The sequence below is a fragment of the Arachis duranensis genome, chromosome 2 (assembly GCF_000817695.3).
Source record: "Arachis duranensis cultivar V14167 chromosome 2, aradu.V14167.gnm2.J7QH, whole genome shotgun sequence".
Classification (NCBI taxonomy): Eukaryota; Viridiplantae; Streptophyta; class Magnoliopsida; order Fabales; family Fabaceae; genus Arachis; species Arachis duranensis.
In genome coordinates, this window is record NC_029773.3 from 86,209,421 (window position 1) to 86,219,933 (window position 10,513).

Genomic DNA, 10,513 nt, shown 5'->3' on the forward strand with positions numbered 1-10,513 from the left:
AGCACCACAATTTAAAGTACATCAATCCCTTTCTTTACATATATCCAAAATCTCCCTACTTATTCCAATGGCTGATATTCACAAAATTGCTAACATCAATCCTACAATCTACAATTTGTGTGTACGTATACGAGTGATATGGTTATGGACACTATCAAGTTACGAAAATTCTCCATTGCCATACTCAATTGAGATGGTTTGACTCAATGAAGACGCGAGTTTTCTACTAATATCCTTTTATTCATGACGCCAAGGTTATTTATTTATTTATTTAAATTAAAGTCTATGTACATTGGATTAGATATTAAATAAGTCTATATTTAACTTTTTCTTATGTTATTTTCTTTTTTAAGCAGGTATCGAATAAAGCTTGGTGTCATTGATGATTCTGACTGTGCATGTTATGTAGTCTTTGACAATGAGGCAAAACAAGTTTTAGAAGAGAGCTGTGTAAAGATACTTGATCCACTCCTATTGGTAAGATCTAACCAATATTTATTTCTAAAAGCATTAGTGAAGATATTTTTATTGGTACTTTTTATATTATTTATTATTAATATATTACGTAATATCCTGTAGAAAGGAGATCTATCAGATACACCTACACTTTTACTCAACCTAATTGATAAGATCTTTCTCTTCATCATTGAAGTTCAAATATATGATATTTCATATTTTTCACCTTCTTATAAAGTTAAGAAGATGACTAATAATGTGGATCTCATAAATAAATTCAAAGAGGCTCACCCTATTCAAATTGTGAGTATATATAAGTGTACTTCTATTAAAAATTAATTTATTTTTTGCTTTCTTGGTCATTAGTAGTATCTAATTTATAAATAATAATTAATTATAATTTTAGGATGTTGACTACACCGGTGCTTTGTTTCTAATTTCAAAGACATCCTCAATCATTGAAGGGGAGAAAGTAGAAGGTACTAAGGTATTTGTTCAAAAAATATTTTTTTTTGTTTGTTCTCTCAAAATTAGATCTTAATTTTATTCAAAAAATATTAGTGAGATAAAATCAAAGGTTAGAAAAAAGTCTTTAATTTAACGTGGTTTTTTGTACAGAATTTGTTGCTTGAATTTTCCATTGAAGTTGCAGCCAATGATGAATCTGAATTGTTGGAAAGTGCTATTACACCAACTAAGTGACTATCCTCGGAGTCGGAAGATTCGAAGGTGGAAGGAGATACCTCAACTTGCAAGAAGATCAAGATTGAGAAAGAAACTTGAGAATTTGGATGCACATGTTTTGGAATCTCTTTTAGAGTCTATCTAATAGAATAATGCCAAACATATGTTTGTTTTGGTGGAAACATTGTCTTTTCTTGAGTTATTATTTTTCTTTTGGTTCTTTTCAATTTTTATGTTTGGAATTTAGAATTTTCTTAAATATAAATTGAAGTTATTTGATTATTACTTGTGATTTTATTTTTAATTTGATTCTCACCGTTGATATTCTGATAATTTTTAATTTAATATTTAATGTCATAAAGTTATAAATTTTTTCTTTGAATTATTGTTGATACAATTAAGTTAGTTATTAATTTTTAATGTGTACTTATTTTAAAAAAAATCTAATTATAATTTTAATTAAAGTATTATGTTTATAATTTTAAATTTAAATTCAAATATACTTTTTTTTTTGAATTTTTACGTAAGCAATTGGGTTTGAGAATATTTTTTAAAAATTTATATAATTTATAAGTTACTATACTAATTACAAAGGATTATAATAAAATAAATAGAATTATCAGTCTTATTAAGATGTGAAATTATTTATACTATTTAAAAAAAATGTAATACTGTTTAAATTTTAGAAAAAGTATAATAAAGTTAATACTATTTATGATGAAACTAAAAAAAATAATTTTTAAATTAACAAATTTCTATATTCCTAATGGACAATGGATGTTTGATTAGAAAATTTTATTTAAAAATTTAAAATTTATACTAGCTAATTAAGAAATTCTATTTAAAATTTTTAAATTTGAATTTCTAATACTAATTTCTAATTAAGTAAGTTTTTAACCATTTCAATTTTTAAATTTAAATTTTTTTACTTGCCACATTTATAAATTTTCTCTTGACTCAATTTACATTGTTATCTTTTAGATTGTTTCTGCAAAACATGTCAGATTACAGGTATTTTTAGAGTAGAGCAATTTTTGCACCCACGCTTAAGAGTGTCGAGAAGGTAAACGATTTTGTCTTGACAATCTTTCCAGGGATGGAAAAGGAGTATTTGAGTTCTGACACAACGTGTTAAGTTGATAAGAATGAAGATGTACAACAAGAGTGGTTCACACCAGAGTTCTTAAATGACATCAAATGTTCGGGACTACCCAATCACAAGTTGACTTTGAAGACAGGAGTCGCTGTAATGCTACTCTGAAACATAGACCAGACTTCGGGTTTATGCAACGGGACAAGATTAATAGTTAACGAACTTGGCAGCAACATAATTGGAGCGACGGTAGTAACCGGTAGAAATATTGGAGATAAATGTACATTCCAAGAATGAACTTGATCCCTTTAGATTCAGGATCGCCATTTACATTCCAATGGAGACAATTTCCATTAACAGTATGCTTTGCAATGACCATTAACAAGAGTTAGGGTCAATCATTATCACATGTAGGGCTTTATTTGCCAAAATCAGTGTTCAGCCATGGACAACTTTATGTTGCTTTGTCAAGAGTTAAGAGTCGCAGTGGCCTCAGGGTTTTAATTCTAGACGAAGACGGTAATCCAAAGTTATCAACAACAAATGTCGTGTTCAAAGAGGTTTTTAATAATATTTAGGTAAGAATAATATTATTTTCACTTTAATAGCATGTTATGATTTATACTTTTGTACAAATATTTACTATAGATATAACTAAAATTGATATTAAAAGACAAAGAAAATACAAAGCAAAGTACAATTCAAGGTAGATTTCATATAAAAAAATAAATTAATTATTTTATTATTTTTGTTTTTAGGTTAGAATAATATATTCTTTTATTTGGTATTTTTAAGTATGTCAGTTCTATATATTTAGTTTTTATTGGGTATACAAAATAACTAACATGTCATGAGTATTTTAGCCGAATGAAAGCCCATAAAATACAATATTTTCTATATATTATTTAGCTATTGACAAGTAATAAATTATTAATTTACATTGTCTTCGTAATATGTTACTAAATTTGTTTATGAAAAAATTACAGGAAATTCGAGTGATAGTTCTAATGGTGTGCATTTTCAATCGGTGTTGTCAAACATTACAAATAGCATTAATACAGATTTATTTTTGGATGATTTTTTTAGAACTTGCTTATGGGAATGTACATGCACTTTATGTATTTTGATTTTCCTACTATTTATTCAATTATAAAATATCTCGAGTTATCTTATTAGGTAATAACCCAACACCACATTGATCAAGGTCTCCAATTACTAATCTACACTCTGTAGATAAAAAAAATAATGTTCCAATATTAGTGATATTTGTAATTCGGGTATCACACATGAAGCATATAATAGTCCATGTCATCAGACAAGTCAACAACATCTTCAACAAACATCAAATAATATCTACCAGTTACTATGTTAATATGTTTTTATTATTTAAAGACCAAACATTTAACTTTTTAATTGGTCTATTAAAAATAATCATTGGTATATGCTAAATAATTATTATAGATTCATTGGAGTACACAAATCGAATTAGATTGCAAAGGGATGTAAGACTGAATAGGAAGACTATGCTACTTCAAAAGAGACATGGTAAGATAAACATGATAGATTGTAATTATCACAAAACTAAAATTTTACTTTTTTTATCTTTAATACTACCTTCATAATATATATTCATAATTCAGCTGATTCAAACATTTAACATATATTCATTTTTCTTTTTTTATAATATAAAATACTTGATGTATTATCTCTAATGATTACAGGAACAAGTACATTTAATTCAAATTTAGATACTAAAGAATTAGAAGAAATGTGCATAGTTGAAAAAAAAGACACCTGATACAAAGAGAAACATTTTTGAAGGAATTGACTACAAATCTTTCAAAAAATTTTCAAGAAGTTGAGAATATTACTGAAAATACGACTATTTTAGATGATTCTGTGCAAATTTAATACCCAGCCATATTCGAGCTGAGAATACAGGTAATTTAAGAGGTAGCAATATCAGCACTTTATTATTTACTATTGTTATGCTTTTTATAAACAAAAAATTATCGTTTAGTGTTCAAGTTTTAAAATTCAAACTAAGATATGGTTATATATTATAATTTTTGTATTTGAACATTGATTTATTGTAGAACTTAAATCTTGAGGTTGGCACAATGAAATTGTATTATATGATCTCATCTTTTTAATCCATAAATTGCATTCTTCGGTAATCTTTTATAAATATTATTTTTATATTTAACATGGTGAAAGAAATGTATATTTTTATATAAATTATTTGTTGCAGATATAACTAAAACAATTTATTATCTTGGTGATTATTAGATGTGATAGATATTGATGACCCAGAATTTTTTGTCGGCATTGCGATGCCATGATATGGTATGAGAAGAGATTAGAGAAGTCCAAAACAGGATCCAATTTTGAGTTCTCAATATGTTGTATGCGAGGGAAGGTACAACTGCCGTTTTGAAGCACTTGATCGGACGCTTAGGAATCTTATGTCAGTTACCGATCAACATAAGACACATAAACCATTTGGTGGTAAGATTGTTGTTCTAGGAGGTGATTTCAGACAGATACTTCCGGTGATTTCGAAAGGAAGTAGACACGATATATTAGCATCCGCTATTAACTCATCCCAGCTGTGGTCATTTTGTAAGGTTCTGAAACTGCATACGAATATGAGGCTTCTAATGTCTTCTTTGGATCAAGATGAAGGTGAAATGAAGATATTTGCTAATTGGATACTTGATGTTGGAAATGGAAATATTGGCTCTGTTGTTGGTGATGAATTAAAAGTTAAAATTCCAGATGATCTATTGATTACAACTACTGATGATTCTCTCTCTCATTTGGTAGACTTTGCGTATCCAAATTTGTTGCAAAACATATCAGATTACAGGTATTTTCAGAGTAGAGCAATTCTTGCACCCACACTTAAGAGTGTCGAGAAGGTAAACGATTTTATCTTGACAATCTTTCCAGGGATGGAAAAGGAGTATTTGAGCTCTGACACAACATGTCAAGCTGATGAGAATGAAGATGTAAAACAAGAGTGGTTCACACCCGAGTTTCTAAATGATATCAAATGTTCGGGACTACTCAATCACAAGTTGACTTTGAAGCCATGAGTCGCTGTAATGCTACTGCGAAACATAGACCAGACTTCAGGTTTATGCAACGGGACAAGATTAATAGTTAACAAACTTGGCAGCAACGTAATTGGAACGACGGTAGTGACCGGTAGAAATATTGGAGATAAAGTGTACATTCCAAGAATGAACTTGATCCCTACAGATTCAGGATTGCCATTTAAGTTCCAACGGAGACAATTTTCATTAACAGTATGCTTTGCAATGACCATTAACATGAGTCAGGATCAATCATTATCACATGTATGGCTTTATTTGCCAAAATCAATGTTCATCCATGGACAACTTTATGTTGCTTTGTCAAGAGTTAAGAGTCGCAGTGGCCTCAGGGTTTTAATTCTAAACGAAGACGGCAATCCAAAGTCATCAACAACAAATGTCGTGTTCAAAGAGGTTTTTAATAATATTTAGGTAAGAATAACATTATTTTCATTTTAATAGCATGTTATGATTTACACTTTTGTACAAATCTTTACTATAGATATAACTAATTTATCTATAACTCTTTTTTCAAATTTGAAATGAAATGTGTAACAAGGAGCACAACATCCAATGATTTTCTAATGAAGTTAGTAAGATATTAGGTTGTTGATAAATTTTTATTAGCTTTTTGATATAAAATTTAGGGTAAAATTAACATGCTATTATTATAGTTATATATGTTCTTTTTTTTATCTCCCTCCTTATGGTTCAAGAATATTATAAACTTCGAACTCTTCTATTCATATTTTACTTTGAATAAAGATAAAATAACATATTTAACACGTTTATTATATAACGATGATGATAGTGTTATACTAAATTTAAAAAATATATGATTATAAAATATTATTTTTAATTTAATTTGCCAAATTTAAATATAAGTCCGTGCATCGCACGGGTTTAACACTAGTATATATATATAAAAGAAAATCCCAATTCAAACGGAATGTATTTAATTTTATGTTGCTGCATGGATCGAGCTTAGCGGATCCAAAACTTTGGAACTTGGGTGTGGGTATTTTGTCGAAATGGAATGACCTTAGAAACGGTCTCTCCAACGCATAAATGGTTGAGAATTCACATTTTCATCGAAATCTTTGATCAACGATAACGGCGAAAGCACTCTGCTGGGCCGACACTGACACTCAGAGACGAAAGCTAGGGGAGCACGTGTGATACATGTTCCCTCTATTTCTCCAAGCAAAACTCTTTGGTTAAGGTAACGACTTCGGGCATGGCCAGCTCCCATAGTGTGACGGGCGGTGTGTACAAGACCCGAGAACGAATTCACTTACCTAGCCAACATTTAAATCCGGCTCTACCCAAAGTTTTCTGGTTTACCCCAACATTTCTCACTTGTCCGACTGTTGCTGAAAATCCGTCGACTTAAGAAATCGTAAGGGTTCAAGTCCCTCTATCCCCAAAAGACCTGCCTACCAAGCTGGAGTACGGTAGGGGCAGAGGAAATTTCTGGTGGGGTACAGAGACAGCCAGGAGGTTTGCCTAGAAACAGCCAAAACAATACATCAATGAGGAGTTAGTTCAAAAAGTTAAATACATTCTATACTAATGTGATTTATAGAAAGTTACATTAATGTGTTTGGTACAATTTTTTAGATAAACTTTTAACTTTTCAAAAAGTTATTTAAGAGCTTTTGAAGAAGTTAAAAAATGTGACTTCTCCTATTTTCAAAAACTATTTTATCACTCTTATTTAATGCACAACTTTAAAACAAGGACTTCTATAATAACTATCCAAACTCAAAATAACTTATTTAAAAGTTATTATTAATAAAAGTCCTTATATTTTAAGCTCCTTTTTCAAAAGAACTTATTTAAGAAGTTTAGCCAAACTGGCCCTAAGGTATATTATAAGGCCAATAAGTTGATTCGATATTTCACTATCAACCTCTTGGCCTAAAAAAAAGTAGTCTTTCTCTATAATTACTGAATTTTCAATTAGGTCTCTATACTTTTTTTCTTTTCAATTGGGTCCCTATACGTTAATTTTTTTTTCAATTAAGTCTTTGCCGTGAGAATAACATTAAAGATAACAGAATATTCTCGATAAAAAACGAATATTCTGATGATTTAGTTGTAATAACTGGTTGAACAAACATGTATTTTCCAAAATACCAAAACAGCCCCTGCATCTTATTCCAAAGAAAAAAAAACCTAAATAGTCCTCAGTTGCTCTGTGGAGATCGCATTCACTATGATCTCCTGCGTCGGTCTGTCGTCTTCATCCCTCTGTGGCGTCGTCTGCAACGGACGCTTGGTGGTCGGCCGTCCGTCGCCTCCTTCTGTTTGCATTGGTCTGTTCTGCGTTATTCTGTTCGGAAGTCTCCTGCGCTATTTTTCCATCCAAGCCGTCGCCGTCCCTCGCGGTGCTTCGCCTCGCCGCGCCTGACCTCCCGTCCGGCCTCTTGTCCCCGCGCTGCGCCTCTCCTCGATCTCCCTATACTTGATTTGTCACAAAACAGTTAACATATAACATTTGATTTTTTTTCAGCTTTTAAAACTTGATGTAACATGTTTATGCTAATTTTAATTTTCAAAAAATATGGCATTGGTTGAGTACCTATTTTTTAAATTGATTTCTAGATTGTTTTGATATAGTAATTTAGGATTTACAATATGAATAGTTATGTAAAGAAAGTTTGTTAATTGGTGAATTGACATATAAATTAATTTTTTGCTAAATTTGGGTTTGGTTGGTGATGCAAAAACTGTTGTGGATACTCTGAATAAGGAGATTAAAGATGATCTTTTTATTTGGCTAGGAACCACCTTGGGTGGAAGCGGTATGAATGAAGTCTAAGGATAATGTGGCGAAGATGGAGGCTCAGATTGACTAGGTTGGATGCAGGACTTGCGGCTGCAGTGGCTTGTTCCAATTGAATTGTTGTAGTTGAAGGGAATTTTGGATTCGGATTTAGTGTCATTGAAGTTGAGGTATATACTGTTGAACCCATGTTTATGTTTATCTATTTAATTGCCCTTTCATTGTGTTATGTGGATTGATGCCCTTATCTTTAGTTATATTTTCATCATCGTATAATGGAATGGTTTTTATTTTAGTGTATACATTATTGTTAACTAACAACTAGAATTAAGATCTTATATAAGTGTCTTGCCATGCCGGAGTGTTCTTTCACTATGAGTGTCTTGTCAGGATCCATCCAAAGGAGGTGGAACTTGTGGATTTGATACACAGACTGAGAGTTTTATGTGCCTTTGTGAGAATGAAAATTTCACTACTCATTGCAAAAGTATCTTACAACCTCAATAATATAATTCTGCCCTTTTAGTAAAGTAATGATCATAAATTGTATTTTGTATGTTATTTTATAGATTATAATGTTGCACAGCACAATACGAGGGCACATGTAATTGCAGGTTGTTACTGCTAATTGAAGTGGTGTATTGATTATTGTTCATAGCAAACTTTTTCAAGTTGAAAATGAGGGTAATGTGTTGTGTCTGCAGGAACAGTAACTGGCATTTCGGTTGCTGGGGCATTTGGAATTGGAGTAAGTATCTAGTACTTGAAGAAAGTGAGAGTTAAAGCATTAGTAACATGTGGAGTCCAAAACAATGAGAACAGACTCTTCTGTCTGATATATAATTCTTTCTTTAGAAAAAGTTACATTAATAAAGTCTTTATCTTGTTGTATTGTATAAAATTTGATTTGTTATATTTTTTGGGATAATTTTGACAATTCATTTTATATATACTTATTACTATTATTTCTGTTTCATTTTATCCAATCCTTTTTTTGTATGTTCTTAAGATAAAATATTTTGAAAGTTAAAAAAAAAGAAGGTATTTCTGTTACAATTTATATATAAATAAGTAAAAGAATGATAGTGATAAAATAAAAATGATTATAGGAATAACATTTATGTTGTAAAATCATTGAATAGGGATTATAGGAATATCTTTCATTGAATATTTATAGTTTTATCGAATTTTCAATTAGGTCCCTATACTTTTTTTTCTTTTCAATTAGGTCCTTAAAGGTATACAAGTAATTTTATAATTCATTAATATTTTTTGACGTTTAACATTAACAGAGACTAAATTAAAAAAAATATGTAAGGACCAATTGAAAAGAAAAAAAGTATAAGAACCTAATTAAAAATTCGATAAAATTATAGAGACCTACAGAATAATTAAACCTTATTATTATTATCTACTTGATCAAAGATATTGCCCTTTTTATTTCCCATTTCCTTCTCGTCGTTCGGGTATTTATGTTATGTTTAAAACTTCAGATGATAACAAAAGATTTCAAAGTTAACTGCACCATGAAGTTTGGGTGTTTACTCTTTGAAATTACTTAAAAAAGGACTTCATCAACTTTAAAATATAGTTAATTAGAATTTAGGACTAAGCCTTGACAAATATTTACGAAACATGCAAGATTCAGATCATTTCTACTTCTCTTAGAAAATACTTACGCTACTTAAAAAATTTATTAACATACATGTATTTGGAGGCTGATAGTTAAATATCCAATTTTATCTCAATTTCTAATATATATCATTTTCTTTCATTAAGATGCAAATTAAGATGCAGAAAAACATGTTCAGATTATAACAAAAAAAATTATTCGTTAAGTGATATTTATTCACAATAAAGGTAAATAGAACTAATCATTTGTTTATAATGATATTTACACACTTATTTGAATATTTAGAGATCAATTTATTATGTCAATTGTAGGTATACATATGGTGAATCCAATGAATGGGACAACATAATTGATAATGTATGAAAAGTAAATGTAAAAATACATATAAATAACTAAAGGTGAATTCTATGATATTTTTGTAGACTTTGATATGGTGTTTAAACTGCTTAATTTATATTTTAAAATAAAAAATAAAATATTTAAAATAAAAATAAATTATTTAATTTTTATTAAATATTATCTATTTATTTTTTGTTAGTATCTTAGGCATAATATTAAAGGCAGTCTAGCATTTACCATAATTAAGTGTATGTTCAGGTTCTTGTTTGTCAAACTGGAGTTTGAATGAGAGTGATTTTATAGAATTGATTTTATACATAAGTAAGTTTATGTTAATATGATTTATATATGATAATTTTATACTAAAATTAATTTCGATAAAATAAATATTATTAAATAATATTAGTTAAAATCACTCTTAA